Here is a 21,228-nt window from a genome sequence, read left to right on the forward strand (position 1 = left end):
ACACACATTGGAATTTTTTCATATGTACTAAACAAATTCCCAGGTAAAGATCCCATAGAATGGGAATAATGAAGCCAGAATCAGTAAAATTACCCTGTAGATTAAGAGACATAAACCCACAAAAATAAATACACTTTTTACGTAAGTGCTTAGCAACATCCTGAAGGATTTTTTAGTGGAAGCACAAGTGTCTGTGTTTTGTGAAGTTACTCACAATACTTAAATATTGATATTCTATACTAAGGTAAACACCTGCAGCCAGAGAGAGCTCAGTCCAATACCAAACTTGCATCTGGATGCAAAGTTAAAGGTTAAAGGACTAATGTTTACAATTAACAAAAAGTCCTCTCATGTAAATTTACCTATTTTTAACTCTGAACTTTGTGTTCTTTCACTTTCAGATGAGGAAGATCAACTGACAAGTAAAAAAATACTGAGAATGTGTATTTAACAACTGATTCTCCCAGAACAGGCAAGAATTAGCCCCTGGACTCTTTGGAATGATTACCTATGTTTTATGAAGCTGAACTGCAATTTCCCTGTTGGTACACCAAAATTTCAAAAATTTAACTTAGTAGCTACACATATAACCATATTTCCTTTTAAATTATTTTATTATCTTAGATTACAATGGATCTAAGACAAATGCCAAATAACTGCCCTTTGGCTGCTTGCACACCCTATTAAATAGTGCAGTATTTAGCCAGTACCCACACAAGAAATGTTTTATCCTTTTAGAAAGGCACTTGGTACTTATAAAGAAAGCTTTAATACCTCATTAAACATGACAGTCCTTGAAAAATAGGCCAAGAATATCCTAAATGTTTGGAGTGCTTCAGTTTAGACAGTCACAAACAAGCATCAAAACCGTTCTACCCAGAAGCATACTAACCTTAAGCGGATGTCTAGAGAAGGTACTAAACTGATGGAATAGAAATTGCATTGCAAGGTGCTCTATATCCTTCACTGTCCTAATCCAGTTTTCCTTCAAGCTGGTCTGGAAAGAATATCTGAAAGCTGGTTAGTTCTGTTCTATAAAATATGTAGGTGCTTTGGTAGTATTAAATAATCACAGAACCGTAAATTCTGACCTGGTTTCATTGGCTAAATGGTATACTAGCACTTTTTAGATGGTAGCCAAAAAAACACATATATTCCTTCCATACTCTCTTTTCTTCTCTTGGCACTTGTACCATACCAGAGTGCTTGATGTTCACTTCGGGGGTTTGGTTTGTTGATGCTTTTTAAAAACAAAAAACCACATTAACACACACAGAGGAAACCTTGGTGACTATTTGCAGGCATTATCCAATCACTGTCAGTTTAAATACTATGTTAGCAACATTGCCAAGGATAAGATCAGCTAAAAATATTTAGTAGGTCACAAAAGCCTGCTACATGAATGCAAATAAAACTGAGGTAATACGTAAGTATATGGTAATGCACTGAAGTATATTTCTTTCAGAGTTATCCTAGTCTAAAAAATATAAATAAATCCTATGCAGCTACTCTGTGCTTCCCTTCAGTATATGCATAGGCAAAGTCTGGATTGTATGAAGATGTCGTAACTTCAGATACAAACATCACATTTGACTGGAGTTAACCCTTCTGAAGAAAAGAAAAAATAAAGCCTTTTTATCTTTTGAATGCTTCAAATAAGATCTCATAGAAATGAGACAAAACAGGTTTTATGGTTCAGCCACATTTAAGACTGGGTCAGCTGGTCTGTAGAGAACCCACAGAATGTATTACTATAAAAGAATGTGAGCGGAAGTGCCAACAGCTGTGCTTTATTACAAACCTGAGGCTGTTTTAACTACAAAACTTTCTTTATGCCTTTAGGTTTCTGTAGCAATCTCTGCCATTCTGAGCACCAGATAAGTAAACTCTCATTTTCACAACAAAATCCTTGGTTTAATAAAATTTGCCTTTTTTCTGTGTTTCACTTATACAGTTAAATGAAAATTAACCCTTTCTTCTCACATATACCACTTTCCTTTATGCCCCAAAATCACATTTTGGGATCACCCAGCCAAATAATAAATGAACCAAAAAATTGCTTGTAATAAAAATGCAATTATATCCTTTTCACTCAAACCCCTTTAGTAATTTCAACTATTCTTAGCTAATAAAACATAGATCACCATCCCTTTAAAAACAAAAAGCTATGCACTATTTTAAAACAATTATCCACTCTACTATCCCAGAGGGACAATTTGTAGTGTTCTTACTCCTGTCTCATAGTCAATGTGAAATTTACAAGAAGAAACAGGGAAAAATCCTGCAGTCCAAGAAATTCCTTAAGTAATGACTCATTTTTGCACATATTGACAGAAGAACCCCAAAAGAATAAAAAGCATCTTGTACCAAGTAAATGTACTTGTTCATTTCAGTAATAAAATGCTATTAATTCAAAGTAGTTTTTACACTGACATTTTAATAATGAATATAGTAATTTCTAAATTCAATTCTTCAAAATCATCCTACTTGAGATTATCTACTTTGCTTCACTTTTGTTTTTGGTAGTATTTAATAGAGGTAAATTTCTTCTTCAGTTCAGTATCTTCAAACAAGTATGAGTGCATGGGGGGGAGTATACAGATAAAGTTTGAGTATATGAATATAAGTTAATGTAATAGTGATGTAATAGTGACTGGATGAGGTCAATGTGTCAAATAAGAGCTAAGTATTTTTATTAATTAAGATTTTTTAAAAAATATTTTTAATTAAGTTTTGCCAGTGCTTTCCAGACTCTTATTTTATAAATACCAGCTACTTAAAAGGAAATTAATTCTTCAACTAAACTCCTATATGCTTACACATCTAATCTCTTTATAAAAAGAATATAGACAAGAATTATCAGGTAAATTGGTTGTGATAGGAATTGCCACATATATGCATTTTTCTGTTAGTGCATTAATAACATTTGAAAAATTATAATTTTGAACAGGGCAGAACAACACCAAGAAATGAAAGAGGCAATTAACTATTATTAAGTGGCAAAGGAATTAAGATTTTATTCAGCGTTGCCTTAAACTCTGACAATAAACCTTCACTCCTACACTGACTAAAAAGAAACCCCAACTAAATAAAGAACCCACAACCAAAGTATCCAAAGAATCCATCTAAGAAGGATTTATGCAAAACTGAAACAGAAAATGTTTAAATAACAAAGTATCATCCCAGATGTTTAGAATAGAAGTCAGCATTGGCACCGTTCCAATAATTACCCTTCAATGATTTTGTTTGGGTTTTATTTGCTTGTTTTACAATACTTGCAGAGTACTTATGTCAAGAAAGAAATTAAAGCAATCAAAACCAAAACCATACATAATTTTTAAAGTGCAGTAAGTGCTGAACTTTCACCTTTATTTCAAAAACAACCTATTACAGTCAAGTTGTAGACTAATTCTGCCATTGTGGTGGCCTGCTTATGCATTTTTCAGGGCACGGCTATACCTAGTCTGAGGGGCAGAACTGGATATTTCTTCAAAACATGTTAAAAAATTTTGAAAAATTTCAGTGTCAGGAAAAATCAGAAGGAAAAGGTATAATAAAAATACAGAGCAAAGAGAGTTCAGGAAGTGACAACAAGATGGGGAAAAAAAAGAGCATTTCAGAATGACTGGCTTCCCAAGATCTATTTCAACAGCATCTGGTCTCCCTGGGAGCTCCTTTATAATGAAAATCTGAAGTGGACGCTGTTCAATATTCCAAAGTTCATTTTTATAAAAGAAGTAAACTGTAGACTGCTGATGAAAGGGGAGCTGGGCTTCTGGCAATAGTACAAAAGAGAGATGACCTTATTCTTCAGAAGACATTCAGAAAACAAAAAAAGTGTTATTTCTAGCAGCTCTTTCTCATTTATCTTAATTATTTTCTTTTTGCTTTGCTCAAAAATGATCATAGTGAAAAAAAATGCAATGCTTTCTCTAAAGTAGTACTACTAGTAACAGCAGGGAGTTCACATGTCTAGAAAAAGCAAGCTTTATCAACAGGTACATTATGCTTCTAGGCACTTTTACAAGTTTGCTTATAATATTTGGAAAAGGAAAATACAGCCTTGCTCTACAACATAGATCCATTTAATCTATTTTTAACTTTATTTAAGGCCTTATCAGTGAGTAGCTGGCAGGACAACTGATTGCCTTTATCAAAACAAATTCAGCTTTATTCAAAGTTTCAAAGAAGGCATTCTAGTTGGACATACATGTAACTAGAAGGAAATCTTCATCAATAAATATTTGAGGTATATGTCAGTTTGTCTTTTTATACAGAAAAAAAAAAAAATGGTTTATTTCTCCTAAGCTCTGATCAATCTTAAACATGAAAAGCCTCAAGAAAAGACATAGTGAAAAACAAAATTATATGTGAAAGGTTAGTTTATGGTATTTATAAAATCAAGACAGCTTTCAAAAAGTTACATGTTCATCACTACATCACATATTCATTGAATTAAAAGTAGGCACTAAAAAAACCAAAAATCACTGGTTTTAAAAAGTATATTTTTTAAAACTAAAAAGTACATGGATTTCTCTCTTGATGGTGGAAAATACAAAATTTCCCATCTCACTGAAGCTGATGTATTAGAACCAGTCACTCTTCTGTTGTCCCTGTGCTTAAAATAAGGGACCTAGTCATCTCCCCATTCAGTAAATCCCAATCATTCCCAGAAAGATTAGCACCATAACCAGAAGCAACATTGAGACAGCATGAACAGCCTGTTCCACTTAGCAGCATCAGTGTTTGTCTTAAATATTTACATTCAGATTCTGAGATTTTGTATGAAAAATATAATTTTCATAAAGAACAGCTGTATCAATAGACCTGGATCCTTTTTTCCTATGAACTTAAAGATGAAGAACTACAACTTGTTACAACACAAATGTTAATCGGGAATCTTCTGAATCCCACCCTGAAAACAGACCTTTAAAAAACATCAAGCCTAACTAATCCACAGCAAATCTAATAATGCATGTAAATACAATTACCAATAAAAACTATAAAGGGAATTCCATCTGTAACATTATTTCATTCACACATTTAATATTTTGTCTGTTGGTACAGCTATCCATCCTTTCAGAAAGTACTATTCAGACTGTATATTGACTTTCTCCCCCTGCCCCTCGAGAATTACAGAATAACCTCACAGGATATTTCAAGATGTAAGAGAAGTCAGAAAAAGGAATGCCATAGAATAATTCATAGTGTAAGGAACATCAGGAGGTTTGCAGCCTGACCTCCTGCTGAAAGCTAAGACATTTGGTCAGGTTACAGAGGCTTTATTTTTTCAGTCCTGAAAGCTTTCAAGGAGAGAAACTGCACAACTTCTTCGAGCAACCTGTTCCAATGCTCGACTGAACACATAAACATCGCTCTTTGATTTTTACAAACAAATTAAATTTAGCAGCTGGTAAGCTGAAGTGCATTATTCATATTTTATGGAGAAGAAAACCAATTTCATGCAGAATCTAATGCAGCAGTAAATTCAAGTCCACATCTAACAACTCTGAGTACTGGCTTGACAAGGAATAACTGATAGTAATTCTTCTGTTCAACTCTTGCTGAACTGGAGAAAATTGAATTGTCTATGGTAAAATAGGATGTTTCTAATAAAGCTGTAAAAAGATCACTCATTTCATGACTGTATCCTGATCTCTGTGCTCCAAGCTAACTCATTTGCATGGGAACAACATATAATCTGTCCGCTGTGTGTCAATTATAAAAAAATTACATAAATAAAAGCAAAGAACTTGTCAAATATGTTTATTTGTATTTCTTCATTTTAACATACTGTGTTACATTAATTATTCTGTCTGTAGTGCTAACCATAGCTCAGCCACATCCCTTATTTCAGACACAAGAGCTACTAAGTTATTGCAAATACTATTTTACCACATCGAAAAGACTACCTTATGTAAACAAAACCACTATGGTGCAGTGGTAATTCCACCAGTGTTATCCAGATCTCAATTCAGTGAGATGCTTACATCATCTTTTTGTAAGTATTTATCTCAAGAGGTTGCAACAAATCCTTGAGATAAAATGAAAGAAATTAGCATGAATACAAACAAAACCCAAATCATCTGTTATTTTATTTGCCACTACAGAACCCTGCAAAACTTAGCTGAGTTAAGCAAAATTACAGGATATGCTACAGTCAGAATTGCTGATTTCTCTCCATAATTAGGACAATTGAGATTGCTTAGTATTTCTGTAGTTTACTATTACTTACAAGTTTGTAAAGTCACGAAGTGTCCTGTCCATCCTTGCCCTCTGCCAACGCATATAAAACATACACTTACATGCCATATCAAAAAACTTAAGATTTCAATTTTTAAAAGTAACAATGGAGGAAAACCACAATCATTTTTCTTCAAAAAATGTTTGTGACTATGGCTTGAAGCCATTGGCATAGACAAGATTCAAGTTAATGCTATGCTCTTTCATTTATCTCTGAAAATATAACAAAGACTAACCAACTTCTAAAAAGAAAGTACTGTGTTGAATGGGGAAGAACAAAAGCCACCTTACAGTCTCTGAAGAGGAATAAAAATTAAGACCAATGTCTGCTAAAAGCACAGAAAAAGTGACTGGAGACTGAGGAAAGGAGACTAGACTGGGCTGACATAGCAAATCAGGATAAGCAGGCTCCAAGGAATAAAAGCAAGTAAATGGAAGGAAAGCTGACAGGAAAAAAGCAAGGAGACAGGACTGGATGAGATACAAAACCAAAATTTGGAATGGTCAAGACCAGGAATACAAAAAACACTGAGACCCGGCACAGGACAATAAAGGTGCTGTCATTAGGATACATACAAATGATGAAGTGAAAAGGACTGTGCTTGCAGAAGTCTAGCAAAAGAGCCCCCATGCACCACAACACGTTCTAAAGTCTACAGTACAAAGAACTTCAGTCTTCCACCACTTTTCCACTACTCAAGCAAATGCACTACAAGTTACGCCACTGCTGTACATAAGAGGGACTGCACTCTTACAATATCACTCATGACGGTAAAAGTTCAGGAGCTTTTTGCGAAGGATTAAACTTTTCTGATTCTCTTTGTAACCACTGTAGGTCCAATACAGTAAAACAGTAGGAAATTTACTTGGAAAACTGATTTTTTTTGGCATTTTTCTTGGTTTGTTTTTTGTTGGCATGTTTAGTTGTTTTTTTTAAATTCCTAAAATTTATTTTACTAGGTTTTAAGTATATTTATGGGATATGTATGCACATTTTACTTCACAAACAACACAAGAACATTATTAAGTTTACTAAATAAGGCAGCCAAAAGGTATATAATGACAAACTGTTGTCTGTGCAACCATAATCAACTTCCCTTGAGTGTGTTTGTTTTTTTACAGTACTTGAATAAACATGTGCTTCTTATTCAAAGTTACCTTGCCACTGAAGCTGATACAGAACTTAAGGCAGGTAGGACTTTTGTTTTATCTACCGAAGAACTGAGCTTGAAGAAAGAATAAGGGGCAAGGGCTCTGTAATATGCCACAAAGACTAAAATGGCAAACATTCTCTCTATTGTAGTTTCTTCATTCCCCTTACCGTCATGCAGCAAACCATTTAACCTAAAACTTCCGTAGTTTATTATTAACTGTAAATTCCTCTTTTTCCCCATCCACTCTGCAGATATACTCACAGATGTGGAGCAGTCAAGACTGTTACAAAAAGCAGTAGCACGTTTAACTTGAGCAAACATATTTACAAGAATTGTAGAAATTTCAAACTGGACACCAAAAATGAATGAATACTTTTCACCTAACCCTCTTTGTGCCTTCCTTCACCATTTAGAACTGTTGTCTCACCTCAGATAGTGTTTGAGAAACTACTAATACTTTGTGGGGCATTCTGATCACATAAAGATAAGCACTTTAGCAAAGCTCATACAGATGTTATCAGTTCTGTCTTCAAAGCAGAGCTGAGTAACACTGAATAAATAAATCATGGGCTTGCACAACAATCAATGAAAAATACTGAATTCTCTTAAGTGAGATCAATCTATCTCATGCAGTGAAAGACAGGATTCCTGTGGGAAAAAAATATAGTATGTGGTCATGTAATTAAGACTGTATCAGAAGTGCTCAAAAAGGCAATTAAAACCTCTTTGTTCCATAACTTTAATAATGTGGGATTTCCCTATAAAAGGTGTTAAAGAGATTCAATTTAAGATTCTATAAAATCAAGTAGGTTCTTGCATTACCATGAAGTTGTGTTGAGGTTGCATTACTTTTTAGCACCTCTCAAAAGTGAAATTGTAAATCTCTTGCTGGTTTAGAACAGCATTGTGGATAACACAAATATGGACCAAGACAGAAGTGTTTTGATTAGGTTCTTTTTATTTTTTGCAAAATTTAGAGATGGAAAATAGATATATTTTTATGATGACAACTATTAATAATGACAAAAACAAAGCAACTGATTACATATAACAAATAGCACATATTTAAATGTAAATGACAAAAAAAAAAAAAAAAGATTCATACTATCAACAGTTTTCAGAAACATTGAGTTCTTATTAAAGGAATTTTGTGTATCATCATTTATACAACATGGGCCAAAGATTATTCTTTCACAGAGATTTGCAGTATTACAGTATTTGCACTACAAGGGCATTTAGAAGTTACTAATGGTAGATGAAAAAAACAGAATTTATATAACTTCAAGTTATTTCAGAAAGGTTTCCCCTGTCTTATGTAATTGCAAGGCCTGTGTTCATGATTTTTACTGGTTTACAAGTAATTCTATACAAAAGAGTGAAACTAAATATTAATACCTTCTTTGATACAGCCACCTCTGCACAGGTGGCTGCATATTAAAGGCATATTTTTCTCTAAGTTGTACAGCCTAATAACTACATAATGGCTTATTTTTAAAACGTTAACAAACCCTTTTTATGTGCTTTAATATAACTGTATTATAATTGTTACATAACTATGACTGTGCTAGAATATAACACTCAAAAACATTCGCAGCTCGGAGGTCACAGTTTACTTTCATTACCAAATGGAGCATAGTTGATTAACTGCATAGATAATCTCCCGTAGATTTCATAAGCAGAATTAAACAGCGCTTCGTAGAGCAGCTGCAATTCCTAAAGAGCCGCTCACCGAGGTGCAGCTCAGGCGCGGCACCCTCGGGCAGGCTCAGCCCTTCCAGGTGCCTTTAGCGGAGCTCAGCAATGGCATTTCTGCCCTCACCAGCGGCTTACTACAGCCGCCCCCAATTACTGACATTTGCGGAAACGCGGCACTGAAAAGAGGCATTATTAGCATTTTACAAGGAGAAAACAAAGTGAAACGCTATTATTTTTTACTGCAAGAAGGCTGCACCAAAAAAACAAAAACAAAAAGCGACACCCTTTTCAGCCCGTCACCACTAAACACACCCAAACCACAGATAAATCAGCGTAGGGCGTAAGGCTGCGGCTGCTCCGGCACACAGACCATGGTGCTGAAATGATGCTGGAAAACCACGGTACGGACGCGTTTTTACACACGCTGCCAAAATCCATACGTGCGCCGTAGGAATCGGAGAGGAAAGCGCGCAGGAGGCTTCCCCTGCGGCAGCATCCCCGTCCCTCGCCAGCCAGCATCCCCCGCCGAGCCCGTGATCGGCGGGGACAGCACTCGCCCGGGGATTACCCGGGGCAAGCGGCTCACTTTCGGCAGCCCGGGGCGCCGAGTAATCCCGTGCCCAGCGGGCAGGCTCCCCGGGAGGGGGCGGCTTCCCCCTGCCCGCCCCGCTTCCCGTGCCGGCTGAGGGCCGCCGCCCCCGGCCGCCGCCAAGGAACGGGTTCCACCCCGGGCCGTGCCGGGGCTCGGGGCTGCCCCGCCGCCCCGCACCTGCCCCAGATCCCCGGGCTCCCGGGCCGTACCGGCAAAGTTGTGACTGCCCGCCGCTGAGGGGACCCACCCGGGGCGGTGCCCCCTCCCCAGGACCGCGCGGTGGCGGTGGCCGCGCGCCGCTCTGTCACTGCCGCTCCAGCGCGGGACCCCGCTGCCGAGCGAGCCCTGCCCTACCTGCGCTGTGCCGCCGCACGGCCGGGCTGTCACCCGCGCCGTCCCCACCTCCGCTGCGCGCCGGGCACGTCTCGGACGGCCCTGCCCGGACGGCGCGGCTGGCTCGGCTCGGCGCGTCCTCGCCCGGCTCGGCTGGGCTGACAGCCGCCCGCGCGCCCCCGCCCCGGCCGCGCGCGGGGCCGCCGGGGCCGAGCGGGGCCGAGCGGGGCGCGGGGAGCGGCGGCGGCTGATTGGACGGGGGTGATGTCACTCGTGCGCGCGCGAGCGAGCGGGAGCGCGCGCGAGCGGGGCGCTGAGGCAGAGCGGGGGCGATGAAGGAGGAGCGGGGGAGCGAGCGGGAGCGGGTGCTCGCGTCCCCTGTTCCCGAGGCGCGGGAGGAGAGCCGTGCTGGAAGCAGTGTGGTGAAAGCGGGGTGAGGAATGCCGTGGGGCGGAGGTGCGCACCGGCCGGCAGCTCTGGCTGCGGTGGGCGGGATGAGAGGGGCCTCTGCAGAGCGGGAGGGGCGACGGTGAGCAGGGCCGGGGGCGAAGGGGGCTCCCGTCCCTCCGTCCGCGCCCGTCCCGCTGGCCGTGACAGGAGTGCAGGCAGAACAGCACCCCGCGCTGTCCAGGGAGCTTGTGCGGCAGCGGCTGCTGCTCTCACAGACACACACACACACACACACACACACACACACACACACACACACACACACACACATACACAGAGTCACGGACACACAGACACGGGCACCGACTGATATAGGCACAGCCACACGGACACAGCCGTGTGCGCTGCACATGCCCAAAAGGTGGGTGAAGCCCAGGTTAAGCTGCTGCCCCCACCCCCGAGCGTGGCTCTCAACTGCGCCGGCATCCACGAGCCGCATGAAAAATAGGCAGGAGACGGGATAGACCTCAAGGGTGCAGCTGAGCAAGAGTCGTGATGCTCGGGATCCCCGAGGGATGTGCTCGGCAAAGCCAGGGTCAAACTTTCAGTCCATACCCTCTTCACAAACTAGGATAGTGATTTTGAAATGACAGTTTGTCTTCAGCCTCAATTTATTTTCTGAACTTTGTGTCTTCTATGTAGGACCATATTAATTCTTTTTCGTTACCACAAAGACGAGCTATTTTTTTAAAAAGCATCTACTTGTCCTTTGAGCCCAAGCCTTAAGGTATTTTCCACATTATAAATTGCAGAAATCAAAACTCCCAGAGGGAAAAAAAAAAGACAAATATGGGACTTGCTGCATATTGCCTTGCAGAAAGCAGGTCCAGTATATTGGCACAGTATATAGTCATGAACAGGTCATGAAGTGGAGACATGATCCATTGAAGAGTCATGAGTTACCAAATTTGTGACAATTGCTTCAGGAAGGACCCATGAGGAACAGAACATGAGACCTGCAAAGTTTTGAGACATGAGTTCATCCTGTATATGAAATGCAATTTTTGATGGTAGCAGGGGCTGCAACCATGGCACTTTATATTTACAGAGAGTGACAGATAAGACACAGTTACTTGCAGGCACAGCAGAAATAGCACTTGACTAGGTTGCACCACCTGCATGACAGTAACAACTGGAGAGTGAAAAACTCCAGCTAGTCCAAGGCCCTCTGCCTGAGGTCCCTTGTTTCTTCATGATCAATCCTTATGGTGGGAGTAACACCAAAGCAACATACATTTCCCCTTATGAAAAATCAGGTTTCTGCAGTTCCTTTTCTTCCCAGCCACCTGAGGTAAGGAGGGGAGGACTACTTCACTTATAGCTGTCATCTTGGGTAGTTCTCACATGTCTGAAAGGATATGAAGTCTAAAACACAAGATAGCACTGACTTTATGGCTTTACTCTTTGCTGATTACACCAAATACGGTTATGTCAAGTTCAGTGATCTCATACTCTCACAACCATATGGATCTGAAGCTTGTTCAAGAATAAAAAACACAGTTCATAAAAAACCCCAACCCAATAGATTTTCATTTAATCATTCCAGTTGCAGATTTAAAAAATTTGGGTCTTTAATTCCTGTGTCGTAATCCAATACTGACCATTGTATGTATATGAAAACAATGAGAAGAGAAGAGCTGTCACCATTGGTGTGCTCTCAAAGCAGCAGGGACAGAGATTGCATGCCAGTGAGAAAACTGGGTGGTAACAAAAGTGCAGAAAAAAATGGGAAATAAAGACTAAACAGCATATTAAGGTAAACAGGTTAGATTATGCATAATGTCCCAGTATATAGTCATGAAACAGAAGGTTTTTGAAATATTAGTGAGCTTTGAATCTCTGGCACAGACCTTACATGAGCGTCAGTTTATAGACACCTTAACTGCTTTCTTATGGTGAGGACCATGTTTCAGCCCTTGCCAGGATTTAGAGCAGTCTTACAACTGCTCTGAATGGCATTCAGTTGCCTCAGGCTGCATCTGCTGCTAGAAGCTCTAAAGCACAGAGTCAGCTCTAGGATGAGTTGGTGCAGAAGTGCTGTGGCGTGTCCCCTCTTATGTGCAGCACAAGCTGCTATATACTGCCACTGTGCATTTAACACTTACAGTACTGTCTGACGGCTGTTCCTCCCTAACATTCAGTAATTTCACTTTATGATTTCATTGCCAGAAGTTAAGATGGCTGTCTTACACATTTTGAAGCAGGGTAATTTTTTACTTAAATATACCAGTGGGTGTCTCTGCACTGCACAAAACCTATCTGTCTCTCTCTTTTCTTGATTCAAATGTCCTTCACTAGAGTCAGGGAGTCAGTAAAGCAAAACAGGATCAGAACACATGCAAAAAACAGAAACAGAGTGCTTTCATCACCCTGTGCATTTGTAATCATCAGCTGCTCATTATTCTGTAACACTCTCCCTACAATCAATGTGTATTTTAGTTCATACACATACCTACATCTCTGGGTACTTGATTCCTGTGAGGGGTGTGGTCCCTAGAGTCAAAAGTCATTTGGGATCCAAACATAAGGATGAAACAGACATAGCTTCAGCCTGCAGCACTTAATGGAGGGACAGCAACCACTGACCTCACTTCATATTTTTACAATACTCATAGCATCCACCATGGGAGGAAGTGGGGGAAGGGAATATGAAGCAGGGACAACAGCTTTCTGTTATTGTAATAAAATGGAGACAGAGGCCAACATGAGCTTTATATACTCCTACCCAGTCTCAGCAATCTTTTAGAGGATTAATGAGATTAGAAGCCCCTATTGTTTTGCTTATGGCTGTTTATTTGAAAAATGGCTTTTCTTGTAAACATACAGATATGACCATATGTTACTCCATACTCCCATGCTGCCTTGGGATACTACTAAAAGCAAAGAATTAATATCAAGTTCTAACTGCAAATTTTACACAAACCAATTAATTTGCCCTTCAACTCTGTCTATGGAGTTTTACCTGGTTGAGGGTAAAGCATTATAATAGATTAAGAGTATTCCTTTGAAGAATCTTGCTGCAGCTTGTGCTGCTGAAAGAAGGCTAACAATGCTAACAATCCATTTTAAAATCCATGGTTATTTGAATTCCACATGTATATTTGCAGAGATAATTTGAACTCTGGCTATACCCAAGCCTATCATCCATGAAATTGACACATGCAAGTTCCTTTTCATTGCTCCCAAATGTTCCAAAATATTTCCCATGACATTAAATATTTTCAGATGAAAGGAAGTTTTAGAGTCAGACTTAACTGAGCTGAACACTATTCTTGTTGAATTCCAAGCTTTTCAGAGTGAATGGAACACAGCAGAAAGGTAATTTTAATTATAGAACTTAAAATAGAACATACGGCAAGACTTAAGGTTGAAATTACATTCTCTATCATATGAGTCTATTCTCAATAGCTTGAAGTTTAATCATTGAAGCTGTTATTTTCTATGCTTGATCTCTTTCATGAATCAAATGTTTCTGGAAAATGGTTCAGACATTTTTGAGGGTGCTAAAGGATAAAATTAGATGCTTTTAATGAGAAACAACTTTTTCAGCCATTCTTGTAATGGGAATACTGTCCCTATATCCCTCCTCAGAAGGGATTAAGAACTTGAGGTCTGGCAAAAAAAGTAGCTTAAAGCTCAGACAGGTTTTTTTGTACAAACAAAAATATTAATATCTGACAAAGAACTGGAGCAGGAGAGAAATTAAGAGGATGACATGATAATATGTTTACAATCTGTTGATCACTGACTGGTACCATATGCTCTGGATACCAGTCCAACTTTGGTCATCAGGTTGCTATAAGTTGCACTGGAGTTTTTTTAAGAAGCAGTCACATCATGTCATGGGTTGGGTGAATATAAAATTAGATTTTCCTCTCAGCAGGCAGATCTCAACTTTCCTGTGAATCTACCCACAAATGAAAATACTGAACTTTTGCTTGAAATTCTTTTCTCTATGAGCTATTACCAGGATCCCACAACACAGGCGACTCAAATACAGCTTCAGAGAAGCAGAAATTGCTCAGATTCTCTCCAGAGTCAAAAGTACCATCTCTCACCAGTCCAGTCCATATTCCATGGATGCATGTAGGCAGATGCATAGACACAGCCTTCTCACAGCAAAACAAAGGAGGAAACCAAAACAAACTTTTTTAGACAGTAGATTGTGTGGCCCTGTATCAGCCATTTCTCACATGTCACGTTGGTTCTATTGATTACTGTTGATGGCCACAGTTACTCATTTAGCCCAGGTGAAAGACCATCATCTCATGAACACAAATTTCTGCAGTTTTCTCACAGTTTCATATATAGGGAAGATATTTCAGTTTTCTTTAAGTTTATGTGAAAATTGGCATGAACGCTATGGAAAAAAGAGTACTAGTACTTAGTGCTGTTGCAAGTCTTTAAGAGGTACTGTGTTATCATAATTTTTTCAGCCTAATCTTTTTTTCTCACCCTAATCTTATGCATTAGAGTTTTGCAAGGGCTCAGTGGGTTATCTTCAAAGCATTCCTGTCTCATTCACTATAAAAAGTGAATGTATGTGATACAGCATCTGTGTAGTATTTCTTTATGTCCAAAACAATCAACTGGTTCATGCATAATTTACAGCTAAGTGGTGCTAATAAAAAAATTCCTCTTCTTTTTTAATTGTGTCCATGAGAGCATTTTGTGATGTTCTCCAAGGTTCCCATCTTCAAAACCTTTCTTCCAAAGAAACAGGTATAACAAGATTTTAGTATCTTCATTTCAGTATATGCATCTAAGATACAAAATGACATCTGGAAATTACTAAATAAATTGCAAATATAGCAACTAGATACCCTGTTTTTTCAGAAATGCTAAACATTTTCCATATTCTTTATAGGCAAGGGAGTAGGTAGATAAGATTACCTAAAATCAGGGCTGAGACTGGCACTTCAAGCTGGTTGAATGGAGAATAAGGATCACATCTACTGTCTTTGAAAATAAAAAATTACTGAAGTGGCTTGCACAGTAGTACATAGACTGTGAAAGACATGTAGTTTAGTTCTCCTATCTTGATAACTTCTTTTAAACACGTTCTGCTATTGAAATCATGCTGCAGCATAAGGCATTCACAAGAAAATACATAGATTTCAAAGAAAGTCACTTCGTTCAAACCTCAGTAACAATGCAAAACTAATCTTTACTTTGGACTCTGGATTTTTTGTAGTTTTTCAGCATCATTTTGTGAGGGAAACATATAATGCATATTTCTATGTTACTTTTTATTTGCTTTTTAAAATAAAATATTCATCAGACATACAAAAAGAAAGAATTAATTTACTTCAAAGAAGAGGAATTTCTGTGCAGTAGGGTTCTGCATATCTGTAGAGGCTACAGCATGCTCCAGTTTTCTGAACAGTACTAAACAATTCTTTGATGATATTTTAAGAAACTCTTCTAGAAGGAGCATTTCTAATGGAAGACTCTCAGTCACAGAAGGTACTTGTGTATTATACATTTAGCATTAGTATCAGATGCTCTCTCTTGAGGTGTGTCAGATGCCTTGGACTTCTACAACATTTCTATTTGCACTAGCCTGCTAGTCATTTCTTATTAGCAAACCTCCTCTTCCTAAATCTTATCTGAAATCTGCCTGACAGGAAAAGATACAGAAGCTGATACAGTCCTGCATGATTGTAGGAGGAAATGGGAGAAAGATTAGTGCTAAAAATTGCATGTCCACTGTTACCTCTGCTGTTAGATGCCATCAAGGTCAGTACTGGGTAGCTTTTTTGTTACTGCCATTGTCCTCAGCTGGGGAATATGGGCATGTCTGTGTCATGGCTGGAATGCTGCAGTGCTTGCAAAGCTACTCTGAGAATATTTTACTATTCAAATGTCTAAAATAAATCAACCACAATATCAGCTCAGCAGTAAAGACACAGACAAGTTTACTGCTTGCCAGGACATTTGCCTGATGATTACCAGTACAGGAGGTAAGGTCTATCAAAATGATGTACTGGAGCAGCATCAAAATACTTCACCAAAGACTACCATCATTTTCACTTAGTTTTAATTCTTAGTTCATTAGCAGAACAACCCTACTTAAATATCACATTTTCTCTGTATCTTTTTTTAATTAATATCCTGTCTTAGGTAGCCTAACCTCAGCTTTATCAGATTCAAAAGTTGTACTACAGCTTTTCTTTCCTTGTGTCCTGATTAGATTGGGCATTGTGTGAATGCCATGGCAAGCTTTTATGTGACAATGTAGATACTGAAAACCATGCTTTAGCCCTACAGCTACAATATGAGGGACGTAGAAATCTGTCACATATCTGCTAGTGCTGATGAAAAGGCTACAACCCTGAAACCTCCATTCATATCTGAAATCTGTTTGTTCACCTTGTCTTGACTGCATGTGCATATAGGTGAAGATATAGATTGATGACAGAGGTGATATTGAGATAGATACAGGTATGTATGCATGTTCCTGTGTACAAATGGATTTAGAACAATTTTTGACTGGAAGAAAGTAATGAAAAGGACTATGTCCTAATTTTCATCCAAAAATCTTTTCTTTTTGAGCTCCAAAAAAGTCTTTAATCTTCTCAATTAAAAATGATGAACCTTAAAGAATTCTCATGGGACTGATGTAAATTGGTTGCTCAGTACTTGAGATCTTCTAATAAAAGGCTAATCTTTAAACTTGACCAGAAACTTCCACTTCAAAAGATTATATATTTTCACTCATGTTTTTTCAAGCAAGGTATTTTTCTTCTAAAAGGAAAAAAAAAAAAAGAAATAAAGGGAGAGGTAATAAAATGCTCCAGTGAAGTTAGGGTTTGTTCCTTGGTGGTTTGGTGTGATTTGTGCTTAGCAGATACAATACTTCAGGGGACAAAAAACCCCAACAATTACAGTTGACAATTAATGCTTCTCTAGTTCCTAACATTTTTGAGACTAATCACAACAAACTGTGTTGTTACACTGCAGTGCACACAATTCCTCTGTTCAAAGTCTAGTTTGGAAAGAAAAATTTAAATTCAGCCTGTTATCCATCTGTTTTGGGCTTTTTTTATTCAGTGACATTCTAATAGAACACATAGAAACTGTTCTGAACAGCAATCGGAACTTGAAGGTCTCTGTCCAGGATAAATGACATAATTTAGTCTTCTTTATTTCTCTCCCATTAAATCCTCATTTATTTTCCACAAAGCTTCAGCTGGAGACTCTTAATCCTGCCAGGATTTAGGAGCTAAGTGTTACTGGGGTGCAGACTGTATTTGGAAAAATACACACTTCCAACAAGAAACACAAAATCCAGAGAATTTAAGTGATTACAAGCTATGAGTTTGTAAGATACAAGTTTTAGATATCTGAAATGACAGTTAGGTGGCACTTAGGTCCTTTTGTTAACCTGCCTGTCTGCTTCTCTGCAGATATGTCAAGACCAAATTGTAACAGACTGGTCTAACCTCCTCATACAGCTGCCTAACCTGTATTGAGGAAACATAAAAGGCAGCTGATGTTAAATACTAGAAGTTTTTTAAGGTTCCTCATAATAGATACTGAGAAAATTGGGGAGGATTATTTAGATAAAAATGTTGTTGCCTGCCTACAAGAGCAGTTGGAAAAGAATACTCAGGGCAATTAACAGTGACTCAGAGTCAAAATGGGAAGGTGTCTGAGAGATGAGACAAGGGCCTGCCTTGGCATGGTGTTAATACTTACATTGTTAGGAGGAGCAGTAGAGAATGCTACATGGCTTACAGTGGCAGAATAGTGGCAAGAAGGCTCTTGGCCAGACACGAGAAGTAGGACACAGTGATTATGTGGATGACTGTGATTAGACTTATTGCTAATACAGTATCTAAATATTGCCAGTGTAGCATGTAAATAACAACTCTATCATCTATTACATGGATTATGGTGTGCTCAGGTTGTGGTCCCTCCTGTTAAAAGCTTCAGTGAGACCCACTTGCTTTCTAAACTTCCAGGTGTACCTCAGTCGACTTAGTCTCAGATTTGGTCACCAGTTTCCTTCTAAAGGGTTATAATAGAGGCCGGTTCAGCTAGAAACATACAGATTCACAATCTTTGGCCTTTTAGAATTCACAAATAAAAGCAACAAAACATCTATGTAGCTACTTCAGGATTTTATCTCCCTGTTTGACTGGATCTTGATGCTTTCCATTCATGCATACAGCAGGGAGTGTTTCCTGTCTTTGGGCTGAACACACCCAGCAGGATTCTCTGCTGGGGTGTGTGTGGAGGGAGCTGATGAGCTCCAAAGTAAATGGCAAACTCTTCATCTCCCCCATTGCTGGAGCACATTAATTATGTGAGCACCTAGATGGTTCCTCCTGCAATGTCCACCTGGTGTTTGCATCTTTGGGCAAACCACATTGGCCATCAGATGGAGAAGAGGGTGGGGGCATCAGGGGAACAATGCATGCAAAGACCCATCACACTTACTAAATTCAAAGATGGTCTAGATGGCAGTGAGTTAGCCTGACAGAGGACAGGTTACTTCAAAGTAGAGTGGACAAGTGAAGAAGCTATCTGAGGAAAACCAGTGTACTGCAGGAAAGGATCTGTGGGTCATCTGAGATGATTTCCAAGCACAGGAAAACAGTGTCATAGTGCTTCAAGAAAAATCAAACATTGTACTGGGAGTTAGACAGCAACAGACACAATTTGTGTATGTTATGCAGTCCTTCTACCCACTATAGGTCTGGCAAAGTTTTAGAACAGTACCATGTTTATTTTTGGACATGACAACAAATGGACATGGAGCAGTTGGGCAGAGCTGAGACATGCTGAGAAGAGTCACTGTGTTTTATGAAAAAAACAGACAAAATGGGATTGTTTAGCTTAGAGAACAGGGAATTAGCTGATGATGTGACAGCAGTCTGTTACAGAAGAGGTAGAGGAGAAGGCAATTCACCTGTTGCTCAAGCCCAAAGTAGAGAAGAAAAGAAGTAGTGGCTATAAATTACAACTAGGAAGCAGCAGCTTAAATACTAGTGATTTGAAGTTACCAACTTGAGAGCTTTGTAAAGACAAAAATAATCTCACTAAAGATGACCTTGCCTCAGGAGTTTGTCTGTAGCAGGTGATCTCTTTAAAGCTCTTTTAGCCTTGATTGATTGTCTTATTGATGTCTAAATCTCAGCTAGACTGTTTTCTTGTCTCAAGAGCCACAGGCAATAGCAAAACAAATTCCTGGGTATCTTCAGTGCCAATTTTAGGTTGTCCAGGCCATGGCAATACTGTATTCTCAAGCTGTAAAAGTTTATTTTGCCCATATTACTTTGCATAACTGAATGATGGTGAAAACACCTGCTACTTTCTATAAGAAGACAGTGCAACACAAACAGTGGCTATTTCATTTATTACCCTGCCTGGAACCTTCTCACCCATACCATAACCTGTCAATTTTGAAACAGAGAAAATTGCTGGAAATGCCAAGGCAGTGTCTAGATTAATCTCACCTACCTTCCTGTGTCTGCTGTATAAATGCCTACAACCACACAACTCATGCTGATCTTCATTCATGGTGAACAGAGAAACTAGGCAATTTTAGTATGTAATTAATTTAACTTTTTGTAGATGTCCATATCGGGTGAGATGAACAGAAATGCTTATTATTCTCCATTGACTAGAGCAAGATTTGATGAATAGCTCAGATGGAGACCTCTCCATGGTGACTATCCTCATTCTCTAAGAAAAAATGTATCTGGTGTGTCTGCATTCAGAGTCCAGCAGTATTGACCTAACAGTATTAGATAAACAACTGTGATGACCAGCAGCTGTTTGAAAGAGAAGGTAATAAGGAGACCTCACTCCATCTCTCAATTAACTCCTACAGTTTCAACTACAGATAAAACTAGGAGCTAGAAATTATAAAGATGAAATGACTGACCCTGTAAGAAGGACGTGTGCAAATGATGTCAAAACCAGAAAATTAGTATTTAAAATCAGAGCAAATGTCTTTCAACTTAAGAATCTGTTGATTGAAACTGATGTATACTGGTGTTTATTTTGAATTAGAATGACTGCATAGATTGAAAAGCATACTTCTCCTTCCCTTGGGCTCTCCAGATGAAGTGTGAAGGTTAGGTTTATGCTATGTCTAGAGTTACATATTCATTATCAGATCATTGTGTTTTCAATCTTTAAAAAATAGTCTAAAAGAAAGTAGCATGTCACTTCTAGCCAACGAATTTTTTTCTTGAGAATTTCTCCCTTTCCTATGTTCAGATTTTCAGTAAAACACAATTTTTAATTGAGAAAAGAACAGAATGCACTCTTCAGCCTCAGTGTTTGAGTATTTAACCCTGCCTTCCTTTACAAAATAGAATTTCTTCCTACAAAATCACGGTTTTCTTTTCCTCTGGACTCAACATCTGTGTTAAATTAAACAATATAGCATTGAAACTTTACCAGATATACGGGTTTTTACCAGAGCTTCCCTTGAAGGATCAGGCATCCTGACTGGTTGCATGACTACTGACTGTTCCACTTCGCCCTTCTTTCTTCTCACCTGCTCCCTCTTCAACATTTGCCCCCAGTATATTTCTCTCTCTTTATTGCAATGTTCTGTTCTGGGATTGCCTAGGACAGTCAGATCCCATGAAAATGGTTGCAGCATATGTACCCACTGAGCAGAAGCATTTAGTTTCTAGGTTCCATTCTAAATATTACCTTGCACAGTGCTGGAATCATTCTCTGTCACTTGCAGGAGAAAAACAGAAGAAAACTCTTAGTTCTGGGGCTACTAGAGACAAT

General features: G+C 38.9%; 1 protein-coding gene and 1 long non-coding RNA gene across 5 annotated transcripts in view; one reads left to right on the forward strand and one right to left on the reverse strand.

The window, feature by feature from the left end:
- The window catches only part of CNTN1 (contactin 1), a 207,545-nt gene extending 197,338 nt beyond the window's left edge, over positions 1-10,207 (reverse strand). For 2 of the 4 annotated variants that reach the window (XM_086884683.1, XM_086884682.1), the window contains exon 1: positions 10,039-10,207. The gene's annotated coding sequence lies outside the window, so the exon portion shown is untranslated. The remainder of the gene's footprint in view (positions 1-10,038) is intronic. The other 2 variants (XM_086884681.1, XM_086884684.1) reach the window with 2 other exon arrangements.
- Positions 10,208-10,314: 107 nt separating this feature from the next.
- Positions 10,315-21,228, forward strand: part of LOC147653646 (uncharacterized) — a 68,166-nt gene continuing 57,252 nt past the window's right edge. Inside the window, exon 1 of the long non-coding RNA XR_015285623.1 lies at positions 10,315-10,450. This is a non-coding gene — a long non-coding RNA (uncharacterized LOC147653646). The remainder of the gene's footprint in view (positions 10,451-21,228) is intronic.

This window comes from Cyanistes caeruleus, chromosome 4 (genome assembly GCF_971803275.1).
Source record: "Cyanistes caeruleus chromosome 4, bCyaCae1.hap1.1, whole genome shotgun sequence".
Taxonomy (NCBI): domain Eukaryota; kingdom Metazoa; phylum Chordata; class Aves; order Passeriformes; family Paridae; genus Cyanistes; species Cyanistes caeruleus.